This window comes from Crassostrea angulata, chromosome 6, assembly GCF_025612915.1.
Source record: "Crassostrea angulata isolate pt1a10 chromosome 6, ASM2561291v2, whole genome shotgun sequence".
In the NCBI taxonomy this organism is placed as follows: domain Eukaryota; kingdom Metazoa; phylum Mollusca; class Bivalvia; order Ostreida; family Ostreidae; genus Magallana; species Magallana angulata.
Window position 1 is genome coordinate 4,784,085 of NC_069116.1, and position 16,322 is coordinate 4,800,406.

A 16,322-nucleotide genomic window follows, 5' to 3' on the forward strand; every position below is an offset into this window, starting at 1 on the left:
GGTTTTAAAATGTTGTTTTTAAGTGTAGAAAATGGAAATAATATAAATATAAGAAATGAGGAATCATTCTTCGAATATTATGAGATGATAATTTCCGTCAGAGCAAGAGTCAAATCTATCTTCTTTTTTTTATACAAGAAGGACATGGCTACTTTGAAAATTCTCCCAAATGTATGATGTATAAGCACTTATGTAATAATTTTGAAGTACAAGAATATTTAACAAAACCAATACCAACTGTATATGTTCAATTTATAAGTAAATACCGTTTATCCTCTCATCAACTCGAGATTGAGCGTGGCAGATTTTATAATATCCATAGAAATGAGAGAGTTTGTAAACTATGTTCACTATCACAGATTGAAGATGAGTTTCATTTTATTTTAATCTGTCCATTTTATAAGGAAATAAGAAAGTTGTATGTAAAAAAAATATTATTATGAAAAGCCTTCTGTTTTTAAACTTATTCAATTACTTTCAACAAAGAATATCAAAGAGTTGTGCAATTTGGGAAAATACCTATGTAAATGCTCAAAATTACGATAAAATTATAATTAGTTTTTGTTTTGATAATATACTCTTCATTATCCTGTTTACTTCTGTCATGTATATTTTGCAGACTGCTATGTGCACACGCAGTCTAATACAAGATTGTGATGGTCTTTCTTTTTTGTTTTTGTTTTTAAAAATGTTTTCATATGTTTTTTCACTTATGTATATATGTTAAACCTATGAATCGTATGGTTCTTGGTAATAAACAATACAATACAATCATAAAGCCATTCAGGCTTTATTGGATATGACCCCGCCCCGACCAAAATTATCAACTCATTATACTCAAAGAATGATTCCTTATTCCTTAATGATTCTTACCTCGGTTCCTCGGTACTGGGTTTTTTCATTGAGACTTATATAGTCTTCTAAGTTCAAGTTCTTTATTTTCGTAAGACAGTTTACATACCAGTATCAGTAACATACTAATTAACATAATAACGACATACATGTATCTCTCTCTCTCTCTCTCTCTCTCTCTCTCTCTCTCTCTCTCTCTCTCTCTCTCTCTCTCTCTCTCTCTGGATATTAGGCTCTTTTATCACATATTCCCCAGTAACAGGCCATTACTGTAGGATAAGACTCGTCTAAAAACTTTGTACTCTTATGTTGAAGATGACTATCTCTTCAGTGGTGTGTATCCAATAACCATTCATTGGGTTAACACTTGAAATGTACTTATGTCCAAGGGCTGTCCACTTAGCTTCTTGCCTATCGCAACACCGTTAAAAGATTTATAATTGATGTGTGCCTCTTTTACTGGTCTCGTGCTATCCTTTTTTATGCATAAACAATTAATAAAATTTCTAGTACTTGACGAAATTTATTCTCGGAGGTCCATGGGTCCACCCTATGAATGTCTTCCACTTTAGTCACCTAATGAAAATTGAGACACTAAATTATTTATAACATACCTAAAGTACATCTTATTTCCTCATAAAACTTTAAATTGTATTCGTTATTTTTTTATTTGATAAATACAAATAATTATAAGAAGACATTTTCTAGGGATGGGAATTGACCAAGCCTCCTCCTATATGGTCTCATACACTAGTAACACTACCTGCACGTACATTAATGTGTGAATTATAAGTACATTTGCATTAATTATTTCATGATCAATTCATTATAAGTGCTATCTAGCTTCTTTTTTGGAATGGTGGGGGTTGGCTTTATCACGTTTAACCACAGATTTATATCCTGCTTCAAATTCTAATTCTCAATCGGACATTTGTTTACAACCTTATAGACGAAAGGAGCTCTACGGCCCATAAACGTAGAGTTACAGTAGTCAAATAAGTCCCAAGTGAATAGTAAACTAGTAAATAAGTCAGTAGTAAACAAATGAGTGTAAACATTACATCTCCAAAGTTCTAAAACTTAGTGAATGAATTTAAAGAGAGAGAGAGAGAATCTGGTATGATTTAGTCTAAATTACTCTTAAATGAATGGTTTTATGATAGAATCACAAAGACGATAAATACTATATAAATAGTGCCTGTTTGGGAGGGTAACAGTTGAAATTGACACCCCGAGAAAACCATTGTCAACCGACGCGAAGCGGAGGTTGACAATGGTTTTCGAGGGGTGTCAATTTCAACTGTTATCCTCCCAAACAGGCACTATTAATTTTGTTATACTGAATGTCTTTTTGTAAAAATTTTTAGAAAATTTTACTGCTTTTATATAGGAATAACGTGAATTCTACAGCGAACCGTACGCGCACAATTTTCGAGCATGTAACATTTTTTAATGTTACCCGTTGCCAAGTGCGTTGCTAACACTGAGGGTAATAGTAAATATTATTAACTGCGTCTTAACCAATCAGATTTCAGTATTTAACATGAAAGTATAACAAAAATACATAATAAATGTAAAACCAAGAACATGCAGCAGTCTAAATCTTCACGTACATGTACATTATTTATATGTATATAAATTGAATTTTTTGAAATTGATAAAATGTTTGTCGTTTTAATGCATTTGAAGATATTTGAGAAATATCTGACTATTGGTACATGTGTGTTCAACATAGTACAATGTATTTGGTTATGTTTTGAAGGTATCATATTTGCTCTGAACTAGGAGGAATAACTCGCAGTGGATCTTGGACGACCGCCCTACTTATACTGTATTTCGGACCACCTTGGCTGCCAGTCGGGTCCATTTGGACGTCCATCAGTGAAGTCGTAAGCCTCAATCCCCGCCAGGAGACGAACCAGCCTCGTTCTGGCTATCGGGGGCTGCTCCTCTACCATCTCGATCCGCTTGTGTTTTGTCTGTTCATTCGCGTCTGTACCCGGAAAGAGCTTGACCCCTTGAGATGGCCAGTGAGCAGAACACAGCATCTCCTCGTAAGCCTTCTTCTTGACCTCAAAATCGCTGGGGTCATGCAAATGTAAATAACAAAGCGCCATCTGTCGGTATAAGGCCGACCCTCTACGGGTGCTAGAGTATCGTGGACCGTTCTGGAGTCCCATAGTACCAGTCCACCTTTGGGGACGGGGACTTTCTTTTTCGCGCACCCTTTATTCCGGTAGAATTCAAAGTGGTGATTTTTTAAAATGTAAAACTCTTTGCCTGTCATTGCTTCATTGACATCTGAGAAAGTGTCCATCAAATCCTGGTGGTATTTTTGGGAGCCCTCGAGCACTCTGAAGCAGTAGTCTGATGGGGTCGTTTCCTCCAAATAGACCGCCCCCTGGTACGCATGCAGTCCCTTTCGCCAGCTCCCTTGGTCAAGGTGAAACCAACAGTCCTCAGGTTTGGAGAAGTTGCTTCGACCTAAAAATTGATAAATGAGTTAAGGCTGAAAAACCCAGCATATTAAGCGATTAACATACCTAGCTATATCTTGGCTCTCAATCTATTAAATATCTATTGAATTCGTTTAACAATAGTCAAAAAGAGGACTAAGATTTTCATTCATCACGACTCTACCCAAAAGTGCTTCTGATGAAAATCCATTCAAACAAAACTCGGTACCTTCAGGATTTATTCTCTGACAGAATATCAATGAATTAGAAGGTTTTTTCAGAAAGTTTTCAGTGCTTTTTATTATAATTTTTATCATGATTATAATTTTTAACATAGTGTGTATCGGTGATTTTTGAAGATTAATAAAATATTTGTTTTTTTACGTCTATGCTTCTATGATCCCTTGCTATTATAAACTTAAAAACCACAAGAATATGTTAGCAAAAAACTCTTGCCTTGCTCCGGGGGCTCCGATATAGACATACCGTCCACGCTAGTTAAAAGTTTCCCCGTGCCCCAGATGGATTCGAACACGGGTTTGGCGTGAAGTCTGAGCCGCCAGGCGGCGTTAGAGTGGGACGTCCTGTACTGATGCAGGATGGACCTGCTACGTACGGGGGCATCCTCTCCAAACCTGTCCAGCCAGGCCCGGAATTCCTGGGTGTACTTGTCACATTCTTCGAGTGGAATCACCCCGGGGACCACAGAATAACCCTGGGTCTCTAGCTCATTCTTTATCGTCTCTTCCTGAATGTGTAGTTTTCTGCAGAATATAAATTGCTTTCGTAAGGAGTTGTCTAAGTCACCTGCCAGAAATGCGTTTAAATCATTGAAACTATTAAAATATACTGTATACATAAGGAGAAATGGTTGTCAAGAAATCGCCTGTCATATTCAACTTGTAATTTATAGTACGACTTTTTCATTTTTTTTAGGATAAACTAGTCAACATACATGTTCTAGTTTTAAAATCATATCTCAGTTCAATATTTTTCTCTGATTCTTTTCCCTGCGGAGGCTATTAAATTTTTTTACTAAGTATGACTCAAAGAAGCTACCATATTCTTCAAAAAAAAAAAATTAATACGTCTTAATAAATTCTCTGTAATTGTAAAGAACACATAGTCCAGTCTCAATCCCTGAGACATTGTAAACGGCTCGCGTCGTGGCTTGTTCAAGTGTGTCGCGATTTATGTACATATGGTGCATCTGTATGCACAAACATATCTTTGCATCAATCACACTTAATTAATACGGTGTGTGGTAAAAGTGCGTTTAAATCATTCAAACTATTTAAATATACTGTATACATATGGAGGAAAGGTTGTCAACATGTCACCCGTCATATTCAACGTGTAATTTTAAGTACGATATTTTCATTCTCTTTCGTATAAACAAATTCACATACATGTTCTAGTTTTAAAATGTTATCTGATTTCAATATTTTTCTATGAATCTTTTCCCTGTAGAAGTTGTTAAAATTCTTACTAATATATGACTCAAAGAAACTATCATATTCTTAAAATAAAAATCAATGCGTCTTAATAAATTCCCTGTAATTGTAATTACCCCTGGTAATGGTATATGTAACTATGGAATAAATCTAACACCTACTTTTTATCGGTCTCCATGCTCATGTACACTTAGTTCAATCTCAGTCCCCGAGACATTGTAAACGGCTCTCGTCGTGGCTTGTTCAAGTGTATGGCGATTAATGTACATATTGTGCATCTGTATGCACAAACATATCCTTGCACCAATGACACTTACATAATACGGTGTGTGGTTAAAGTGCGAATACTGTCAACGATAATGGTAAATTTGAGATGATGAAAATACAAACAAAAATGTAAATTTTCAAGCGAATTCAAAGTACACTTGATTCATTTTGATATATATGTAACCTTTGAAAAGTTCGTGGACCACAGTGCTCATCTGATAGCATTTTAAAAATCTTCTTCTACATTTTTTATTCTTAATTGTGATTTACTCTGGCCCTCAGAAATAGGGTGTTAATTTAACAAATGCACGATTATTCAAAACGTTTTGAATATGATTTGTTGGGGGAAGGGGGGGGGCGTAGATATCCTTTGAGATCACTGTTTTATCTAAAACTTCTTTTGGTGATTTTTAAACCCTCTAATTGCCATTCATCCCGACCGAAAAATTGTATGTCAAACAAATCACTGAACTGTTTGCCTGCATGGCATAAAAATCGTGCAAAATCGACTCGTACCAAAAGCATGTTTCCGAAGAAGCTATCAGCTTGTTCGATAGAAATCTCCATAGTGCCATTCATATCGATACCTTCTCTTCTGATCTCACCCACTTATTACATGATGATGCTTCCAAAACCATTCCAGTCTCAAGATTCAAACCTTACCTAATGGACGGAATGGACACCGGAAGTAAAACAGCTGCATGACATGGAACGACAAAAACGTAGGATATGGATTAGCGAAGGTCGACCACGCGGAATGTGTCACAAGTCTTATAAGAAATATAAACGCGATAAAAGAGAGTTCCACAATGAGCTTCAAACTGCACACAACGACTTCATCACTATGTTCTTTAAGGATATCGACGAAGCTGCCGAATGCGCCGTCCGACTATTCTGGAAACTAACAAACGACAGCGTCCCTGCAGTTCCCGTGTGTATCCAGAAATAAAACTTTGTAACATGACTAACGCATTAGCTTAACACTTTGAAAACGTTTACAATTCAAATGACAACGAATCATTCAATTCCGACTTCTACCACAACATTGAAAGCTCTTATAAATCCATGAAAACTGCTAACATAATAAGCGAAAATCTTATCCCAGGAGGTGAAGTCACCATCGACGAAATCTCACTGATAATCCGTGATTTAAAACTCAGAGAAGCTCCGGGAATAGATCTTATCCAGAATGAGCATATAATACACGTAGGATTAGAACTCAAACTGTGCACACTTTATCTGTTTAACTCAATAATTAAAATTGGCCAAATTCATGGTTCTTGGAAAAAAGACATAATCGTCCCTATACACAGAGGGAGTCAACAAACCAAAGAAACCCCTGACAATTACAGACCTATAGCCTTACTACCGTGTTTTCTACAGATTTTCGAGAAACTTTCAAGAACTAAAACTTATATATTATCTACTAGTGATTTCTTAAACCCTCAACAGCATGGATTTCAGCCAAAGCTAGGTTGCTTCACGGCATTCTTTAACTTACAAGAAACTATTTGTCACAACTTAAAACTTGGTAGTCCCGTATATTTCATAGATACACAGATAGCATTCACCACAGTCTGGAGGCATGGCCTAATGTACAATTTACATCGCCTTGGTGTTTCAGGACGTCTATGGACTCTTATTGACGACTGTCATCACCTCATGCTCTGTGGTAGTAAACCAAACAAGATCATCTTGGTTTCTTGTTTCGCAAGGAATTCGTCAAGGTGGAATCCTTTCAACACTTCTGTACCTAGTTTTCATTAACGGCCTGCTTCAAGAAATTCAAATATCTGTATTTATAGGAGTACTAGCTCTAACCCTACCCTTGCGGACGATATCTCCTGCATAGCTTTATCTCCTGCAGCCATCCAAAAAATTCTCACCACAGCATTTCTAGGTGCAGAGCCTGTCTACTTGTCTAATACATATAATCACCTAGGTATTCACATTCACCTTCACTCAAAACTTGTCCATACTAAGAAAATCCCTAACGCCTGTAGGAAGGGACGAGACGCCCACTTTGCCTTAAAAATATTACGTGAACATCTCAACTCAGATACCATATCCCGGCTTTACACCAGAGTTGTTCTCCCCCCCCCCCCCCCCCCATCGTGTACGGCTGTGAACTATGGTACGACTTACGCAGAAAAGATTAGCAAGATCTGAACACTCTTCAGCATTTTACCTGCAAACATGCAATAGGCCTCCCACAGAGTACCAGATCCGACATATGCAAATCACTTCTTAGGCTTCTTCTAATAACATCTGAAATTGACAAAAGGAAACTTCAATTCTTCGCCCACGTATGCAATCTGGACCCCCAACTCTTACCAAGAAGATTTTTCTTCACCGACTCTTTTCCTACATCAACTTTGCGGTCTTTGTCCACAAGACCTCTATCTATTCCTGCTAGGATCAAAACTTCTCTCTGTCACCGTATCTTATCACAATGAGCGCAGCCTACACATCCTTTAATTTCCGTTTTCTAAGGGATGCGGCTGCATGGTGTTACAGACACTTGAAGTTTACTCTATAAACTTACCATAATAGTAAATCCGGAGAAATATGTTCTCCCCAGCAATTGCAATGGACGTATTTAATTATATTCCTTTTCTACTATAATTTCTATTAACTTTGTCACTCATGCGCTGTTTTTATTTGTGTTAAATGTTATACTTCATGCAATCTCCTATGGGAGAAAATAAAGATAGAATGAACGAATCTGTAGATCAATAGTTCGAATAACATGTCAAAAACTTTAAAGGAGGTTTTTCTTTTGTCAAGTATTGTTTTCAAAACCGGTTAAAGTATTTTGATTATAATTCTTTTTTATCCACATTTTAACCGCCTTAATTCTCAATCGGACATTACAACCTTAGACGGAAAATTTTACGCTCCAGGAGCGTAGACAATGCGTTATAAATATGTAAGCCCTTGGTAAGTGTTACTGGTCAAATCAGTCCCAAATAAATATTGAACTAGTAAATGAATCAGTAGTTAACAAACGAGTGTAAAAATTACAACTCCATAGTTGTGAAACCTATTGAATTAATAAATAAAGGAGAGAATATGATATGATTCAATCTATATCATAATAGTACTAGTACTTTTATAGATAATTGGTGTTGAGTTAACATTAGCCGAGTATGATTTCCTCTATTTCTTACGGAAACATATAGTTAATGTATGGCTCTAAATAAACAGCCAGACTGAAATCTACACCATGTACACGTCCCGTAAGGTTTATCGATTGGTCGAAACCTATGTAGTGACTGAAACTGTCAAACAACTGACAGGACTGAAATCTGCGCGCCCCTTTAACGATTGGTCGAAACCTACAGCGACCTAAGAAAAATTACGCACTGCACGAAATAATCATGATGATGTCAGACTAAAATTTCTCATAGGAGACTATTTGGCTGTTTCTTTTAGCTACATTGTAACATACTGATGTACATTGCAGTAATTTTGTGAATTTTAGGTACATTTTTAAATCAATTTATAAATTTGTTAAAAGAAAGATATAAATATAAACAATAAAATGCTTTCTTTGATGATTCATGCGGGATATTGTGACCGCGTAGATTTTACGGTGCTAGGGAATTCCTCTGGATCTGCATCGGTCGTGTGCAGTACGAACCGGGTGAGGGAATGTTGGCGTAAAGGGTATAAGGTATAAGGTGTAGGCGCGCTGTAGGCCGTAAGGTAATAACGAAGGGTAGGTTTGCCGTATTCCCGAAGGTCCACCAGTATACAGTTCCAGAGAAATAAACAGGCAATTGGTGCAGGATTCCGTTTTTATTGGTCGAGACTCAACGATGGCAACATTATAACAATTTAACAGACAGACATTTTACAAACAAGTCGGATATGGCCAGTAGTGGCCTCCGGACTCAAGACTCTGGGTGAGTCGGACGTGGCCGAGGCTGGCCGCCGTATTCCAGACTGCCGATTGACCATTGTACATAATTATTTATAAGAATCTGAACAATGAGTATAAATTGACAGGTGATGACATAAGTAAGCTGAGTGAAAGGTTCACAGATATAAAACAATTAAATAAACTCAATGAGTCTTTGATGTCCAAGACATGAAAAACTGATAATTGCACAATGTTGTTTTAAGAGATTAACAGTCCTTGAGACATGGCACTCTGTCTCTTTGAAATCACATATAGAGTCCGAAAAGTGTCAATCACTAAATAAATAAGTAACTTTGTAAGAAATAAACTGTGAGAAAATATTACGAAACAGATGTTGAATTTTAAAAGAAAAGTCCAAAATAAAGTGATAATTAAACAGTGAATTTTGCACGGTGATAATATGATTGTAGCGATCATTGCAGAAGAAAATTACACAACCTGCTACCGCGGGTTATGTATATAATCTGCAATGTCGATACCCTCATATTCTACATAAATCAGCAAAGAAAGCATTTTTTTGTTTAAAGATAACATCAGGAAGACAATAAATACAAATTCTTTTGCACATGTATAACCGAGAAACGTGCAATAGTCGCAATCTTCACGTTAATTACATTTATATGTTGTATAATAAATGACTTCAGTTCATAGAATTTTCGTACTTTAAATGGATTTGTAGATATTTGCTAAATAATAGGTTCTTAAAACGGAGTGTTCAACAAATAAGTTTTTTAAGATATCAAGTTTGCCCTGAGCTAAGAGAAATAACTCGCCGTGGATCTTGGACGACCGCCTTCATATTACTCTATCTCGGGGTCCATCTTGGCTCCCAGTAGGGTCCATTTGGACGTCCATCAGTGAAGTCGTAAGCCTCCAACCCCGCCAGTAGCTGTACCAGCCTCGTTCTGGCTATCGAGGGCTGCTACTCTACCATCTCGATCCGCTTGTGTTTTGTCGGTTCATCCTCGTGTGTACCCGGGAAGAGCTTGACCCCTTGAGATGGCCAGTGAGCAGAACACAGCATCTCCTCGTAAGCCTTCTTCTTGACCTTAAAATCTATCTTCGAAGCCCAGATCGCAGGGGTCATGCAAACGTAAATAACAAAGCGCCATCTGTCGGCATGAGGCCGACCTTCTACGGGGGCTAGGGTATCGTGGACCAATCTGGAATCCCATAGCACCAGTCCACCCTTGGGGACGGGGACTTTCTTTTTCGCGCACCCTTTATTCTGGTAGAATTTTAAGTGGTGATTTTTTAAAATGTAAAAATCTTTGCCTGCCATTGCTTCATTGACATCTGAGAAAGTGTCCATCAAGTCCTGGTGGTATTTTTGGGAGCCCTCGAGCACTCTAAAGCAGTAGTCTGATGGGGTCGTTTCCTCCAAATAGACCGCCCCCTGGTACGCATGCAGTCCCTTTCGCCAGCTCCCTTGGTCAAGGTGAAACCAACAATTCTCAGGTTTGGAGAAGTTGCTTCGACCTAAAAATTGACAAATAAGTAGAGGGTGAATTGATTTACGGGACTTTGGATAGTTGTGTCAAACTGCATTGTGACGTAGGCATGTCTATTTCATTGCTAGCATTACAGCTATGGCTCTTTCAAATCAACAAGATTGGTCTAGCCTTTGAGCTAAGACTACGCTATCGGTGTGTACTAGTATTTCGCTTGAAACCAGCGTCATTTTAACTTGTTGTGACGCAAGAAATGGATGGTTACATCGTACTGAAAGTCCAAGGCCGTGTTAAAATGGTTCTATTCTGCCCCGAAAACCCGGTATATTAAACCTAGCTACATCTTAGCTCTCAATCTATTAAATATCTATTGAATTCGTTAAACAATAGTCCAAAAGTGGACTTAGTTTTCATTCATCACGACTTTACCCAGAAGTGCTGCTGATGAAAACCCATTCAAACAAAACTCGATACCTTCAGGATTAATTCTCTGACAGAATTTCAAGAAATTAGATGGTTTTACAGAATGATTTCAGTGGGTTTTTTTATTATAATTTTAATCATGATTATCATTATTAACATTGTGTGTAATTATTATTTTTGAAGATTAATAAAACATTACCAGTAGTTGTTTTACGTGTATGTTTCTATGATCCCTTGCTATTGTAAACCGGAAAACCACAAGAATATGTTTGTAGCAAACTCTTGCCTTGTTCCGGGGGCTCCGATATAGACATACCGTCTACACTAGCTAAAAGTTTCTCCGTGCCCCAGATGGATTCGAACACAGGTTTGGCGTGAAGTCTGAGCCGCCTGGCGGCGTTAGAGTGGGACGTCCTGTACTGATGCGTGATGCCGGACCTCTTACGTACGGGGGAATCCTCCCCAAACCTGTCCAGCCAGGTCCGGAATTCCTGAGTGTACTTGTCACATTCCTCCAGTGGAATCACCCGGGGACCACGGAATAACCCTGGGTCTCAAGCTCATTCTTTATCTTCTCTTCTTGAATGTGTAGTTTTCTACAGAATATAAATAGAACCATTTTAACAAGAGCTTGGACTTTGGGTAGTTGAATCAAACGACAATGTGACGTAGGCTTGTTTATTTCATTGGAGGCCACTCAGCTATGGCTCTTTAAAATTAACAGGATTTGTCTGGCTTTTGAGGAAAGACTACGCAATCGGTGTATATTTCGCTTGAAACCAGCGTCATTTTAACTTGTTTTGACGCAAGAAATAGATCGTTACATCCTACTGAAAGTCCAAGGTCTTGTTAAAATGGTTCTAGTTTTAGGAGGGAGTTGTCTAAGTCACCTGCCAGAAATCCGTTAAAATCATTGAAACTATTAAAATATACTGTATACATAAAGAGGAAAGGTTGTCAACATATCACCCATCATATTCAACTTGTAATTTTAAGTACGATATTTTCATTTTCTTTTTTATAAACAAAATCCACATACATGTATGTATGTTTTAGTTTTAAAATGTTATCTAATTTCAATATATTTCTATGCAGGGGCGTAGCTTCCATTGTGGCAATGAGGCAACTGCCTCACTAGAATTTTTTTGATCATCAACGGGATTTTCCCTCCCACATAGTAGAATTTCTCTCTTTTGTAAATTTAAGAAATAAACAAATCCAATAAATAAAAATTTTGATATTATACTTCCATTTCAATGTGATCGGGATCAAAATTTTACAGATGGGACTCTTGATCCAATAAAATCTTAGAGTTGTTTATGTGGGAAAATATGGATCAGAAGAAAAAAAACCAAACAAAGCTTACATCGTTTATAAAGAAAAAGGAAGAACGACAGTCTAGAATCGGCATCAGGTATTTTAATTACAGAAGAAACACATATAAATCACTCAATTATAATACTCAAATTCAAAATAATTTTTCGCAGTTAAGGCCCAACACTTTGTTGATTTGCTCCCTTGCGAGAGATCTCCACAATGAGACGCTTGAAACATTGGGGACCGTCTGGTTGGCCTTGCCTTACTTTTTGTTCAAAGGCACCAAATGGTCTCAGTTGACAATATTCTCATAAAATTTGCAAACTCCAAAAAATGCCCAATCGGGCCATAGAAATTTTAAAGTAAAACAACGATTAAAATAAAAATGTTCATTCATCTAAAATACGTTACAAGTTTTATTTTATTAAATACTGTTGTTTACACATTTTTGAATTATAAAGAATTCAAAAATTGAGTATACGACAATCGTGTTCTCAATTTTTGAATTTCTTATAAATCAAAAATTTGTATACGACAATACTGTGAATAGATGCTGGTCTGAAATGAAAAATAACAAAACTTCGTTCCGGACAATGTTTTTTTTCACATTCTTAAACTCCCAAATTTATTTTTCGTAGGGGGGCTTCGCACCCCTGAACCTATCACAAGGGCTAAGCCCTGGACCCCCTGCCGCAATAAATTTAATGGGCTATGTAACTGGAATACCGGTAAATCTAACACCTACTTTTTATTGGTCTCCATACTCATGAATACAGTCCAATTTGAGTCCCTGAGAGATTGTCAACGGCTCACGTCGCGGGTTGTTCAAATGTATCGAATTTATGTATTTGGTGCATCTGTATGCACAAACATACTTGTATATCCTTGCACCAATCACATTTACATAATACGGTGTGTGGTAAAAGTGCGACAAGTACAAGCTTGAACAAACAGAACAGGACAATACTGTTAAAAATAATGGTAAATCTGAGATGATGAAAATACAAAATGTAAATTTTCAAGTGAATTCAAAGTACACTTGATTCATATTTCGAAATGTATGTAACCTTTGAAAGGTTTATGGGCCACAGTGCTCACCTAATGGCATTTTTATAAATCTTCTTCTAATTTCCTTATTCTTGATTGTGATTACCAAATTCAGTCTCACTCTGGTCCTTGGAAATATGGTGTTAATATAACAAATGATTATTCAAACTTTTTAAATAGGGCTTTTGGGGGTAAGGAGAGATGAACGTAAATGTTCTTTGCGATCTCTATTTTATCTTATACATCTTGTGGTGATTTTTAAACCCTCTATTTGTCATTTCATTATATGATTTAAAATTTAGATTACATTGTTTGAACCCCTGTCACACCGGAGCTGCGTCCTCACGGCGATCCCGCTGCGTTCTTAAATAATGTAAAACGCCAGGGTAAACGCAGTAGAGTCTCCTGCAGCGCCGTAACAACGTAACTACATCTTCGTCCGTCGCGGTGGGATCGCCTTGAACATTGAAGAACGCCATGCGACGGCGCGCACTTTGAATGTACGCGCCGTGGCTCGGCGTTCCGATAAACACGCCGTAGAAGCGTAGTCAGGTTGCCGTGCCAGCGCCGTAAGATCTCCAACAGCGCCACGAGAGCTCCGTCGGCGCGCTCAAGGAACGCAACTTATCGCAGTGTAGACGCAGTGATAAGTCAATTACGCTTGCACGGAGACCTCACGGAGTCCTTTGGGATCTCACTGCGTCTCTACCGCGCTCTCACAGCACTTCCATAGCGTTTGAACAAGTTGTTTTCCATTTGGAAGCGTTCACACAGCGACCCCAAAGAGCTGTTGCTGCGTTCATCGCGCTCTCGTGACGTTTCTTCTGCGTTTATACCGCGCTCCCTTGGCGTTTCTACTGCGTTGTCATCAATAGCTGCAGAACTGTAGCTCTCCGGAGAAAAAAATATTGACAGACCGGAGAGCTACAGGGCCACCCATTGAAAAAAATGTATATTTATTGCGCCGAAAAACGTGCGCTAGTTTTGGACTGATTTACCTTATTTATACGCAAATTCTGTGAAAACAATTTGTACCATTAAATTCTTCATGCAATTTAATACTGATATCGCCTCTTTATTTGCCTCAGACTTTCTCCGAAACACGCTACCGACCTCGGAAAATCAAGTACGTTGAATTTTCATCGAGATCGAGAGTCGCCATTTTTACATGTAAACAAAGTGCACCATATGAATTTACGGGACTGGTGATGGTGTTTAATGCTGTGTGAACGCAGCCAAATGGAAAACGCCGCGAGGACGCAGCTCCGGTGTGACAGGGGTTTAAAGAACGTCTTGTGCACGCAGTCAGCGCGCAGAGCACGCCGTGAAAGCGCGGTAAAATCTCCTAGCACGTCATGAGCGCGCGGCGGAGACTCGGCGAGAGTGCAGGTAATCGCTAAGTAGAACTCCGTGGAAACGCAGTTACACGCCGTGAGAGCTCCGTAAGAACGCCTCGGTCGCCGTCAGGACGCCGTGACAACTCCACTTGTAAAATTTTCAAATAAAACGGTACATTTTTTCTTGATTTTACTTGCGATCCTACGGCGATTCCATAAATTTTACAACGCCGTGAACAGGTGAACACGCAATGGGGACGCAGCTTGGTGTGACAGGGCCTTTACTATAATAGCCTTTCACATAAACATTAAATTTTTTGTAAAAGTGTGTATCCTTCTTGGGACTCATTAACTGTATGGCTCATGAGTAAGGATTTCAACAGACCATGTGAATCCACTCTATAATATCAAGATGTTTAGATGTTAGCTTAGTTATGTCTTAATTTTGTCTTGTATGTTAGCAGAAGATTCCGCCCAACTGTACAGTCATTGGCTACACTGTTGCACCTTTACTGTGCCCCTAACCGCAAAACCTGAAGATTAATGTTTTCAGAGTAGTTTTAATACGTTTCTCTATAGATATTTGTGTTTCTAATAGCGTCACCACGATAGTACTGGGATAATTTAACAGTAAAAAAGAAATACTTTTATAACACAAGACTACTTGTCAGGTGGTATGAAAATGGTAGATGTTAGAAGTTTTATTACATCACTTAAATGTACATGGATTAAAAGGTTAACTTGTTCACATAAACCATGGATGGATATTTTCTATGCTCTCAATGGAGATGATATTTTACAGAAATTGTACGATTTTGGAGATAGTTTTGTGTTTGATTGTTTGTTAAAAGAAAATAACGCCTTTTGGAAAGATGTTTTGATTGCTTGGTCATGTTATATGAAATCTTTTACTTACTCTCCGCATTTTAAAAACAAATTTCATTATATTCCAGTGTGGTATAACTCTAATATAAAAGTTAACAACAAACCAGTGTTTTTTAAATCCTGGTATGAAAAGGGAATAAAGGTTGTGCAAGATTTTTTTGATGATGATTGTAATCTTTTAGACTTTGGAGTTCTTAAAAACACATACAATCTATCTGACAGATGTGTGATGCAATACAATAGTATTGTTACAGCTATTTCAAAATATTTGAAATCATTGTTAATAGATAGGTCTTCTTTCAAAAGACTTCCTAATCCATATGTACTTTTATTTTTTGAACCTCTCATATCTTCTGAAAAATGTTCAAAAATCTTTTATAATTTTTTGAATATAAATGAGGCTATTCCAACCTCAATCAGCAAGTGGGAGGCAGAGCTTAGGCCATATGGAGTAGACACAATATCAGTGCAAGATGTTTTTAAAATTTGTTATAAAACCACCAGTGATTCTTCTGCCCAGTGGTTACAATTTCGTATCTTGCATAGAATTGTTCCTGTTGGAAAATACTTTAAGAAAATTAACATTAAAACTTCTGACTGTTGTGGTTTTTGTATGGAAAATGTTGAAACAATAATACATGTTTTCATTGCTTGTGATAAAGTACAAACACTCTGGAGTGATTTAAGTCTACATATATACAGAAAGACCGCTGAAAGAGTTGGTTTTAATGTTTCGAATGTTATTCTTGGTGAGCTACCATTGTCAAACACTAACAGGGTTATAAACTTCATAATTCTATATGTTAAACAATATATTTTTATATCCTTAATGCAAAATAAAATGCCAAATTTTCTTGGATTACTTAGTCATTTAAGATTAAAATATCATGTAGAAAAATATGCTGCTA

At 37.4% G+C, this 16,322-nt stretch overlaps 2 pseudogenes; both read right to left on the reverse strand.

Moving 5' to 3' along the window:
• Positions 1–2,411: 2,411 nt before the first annotated feature.
• Positions 2,412–4,940, reverse strand: LOC128190857 (uncharacterized; annotated as a pseudogene).
• Positions 4,941–9,759: 4,819 nt separating this feature from the next.
• On the reverse strand, positions 9,760–11,447 carry LOC128190862 (uncharacterized; annotated as a pseudogene).
• Positions 11,448–16,322: the final 4,875 nt, after the last annotated feature.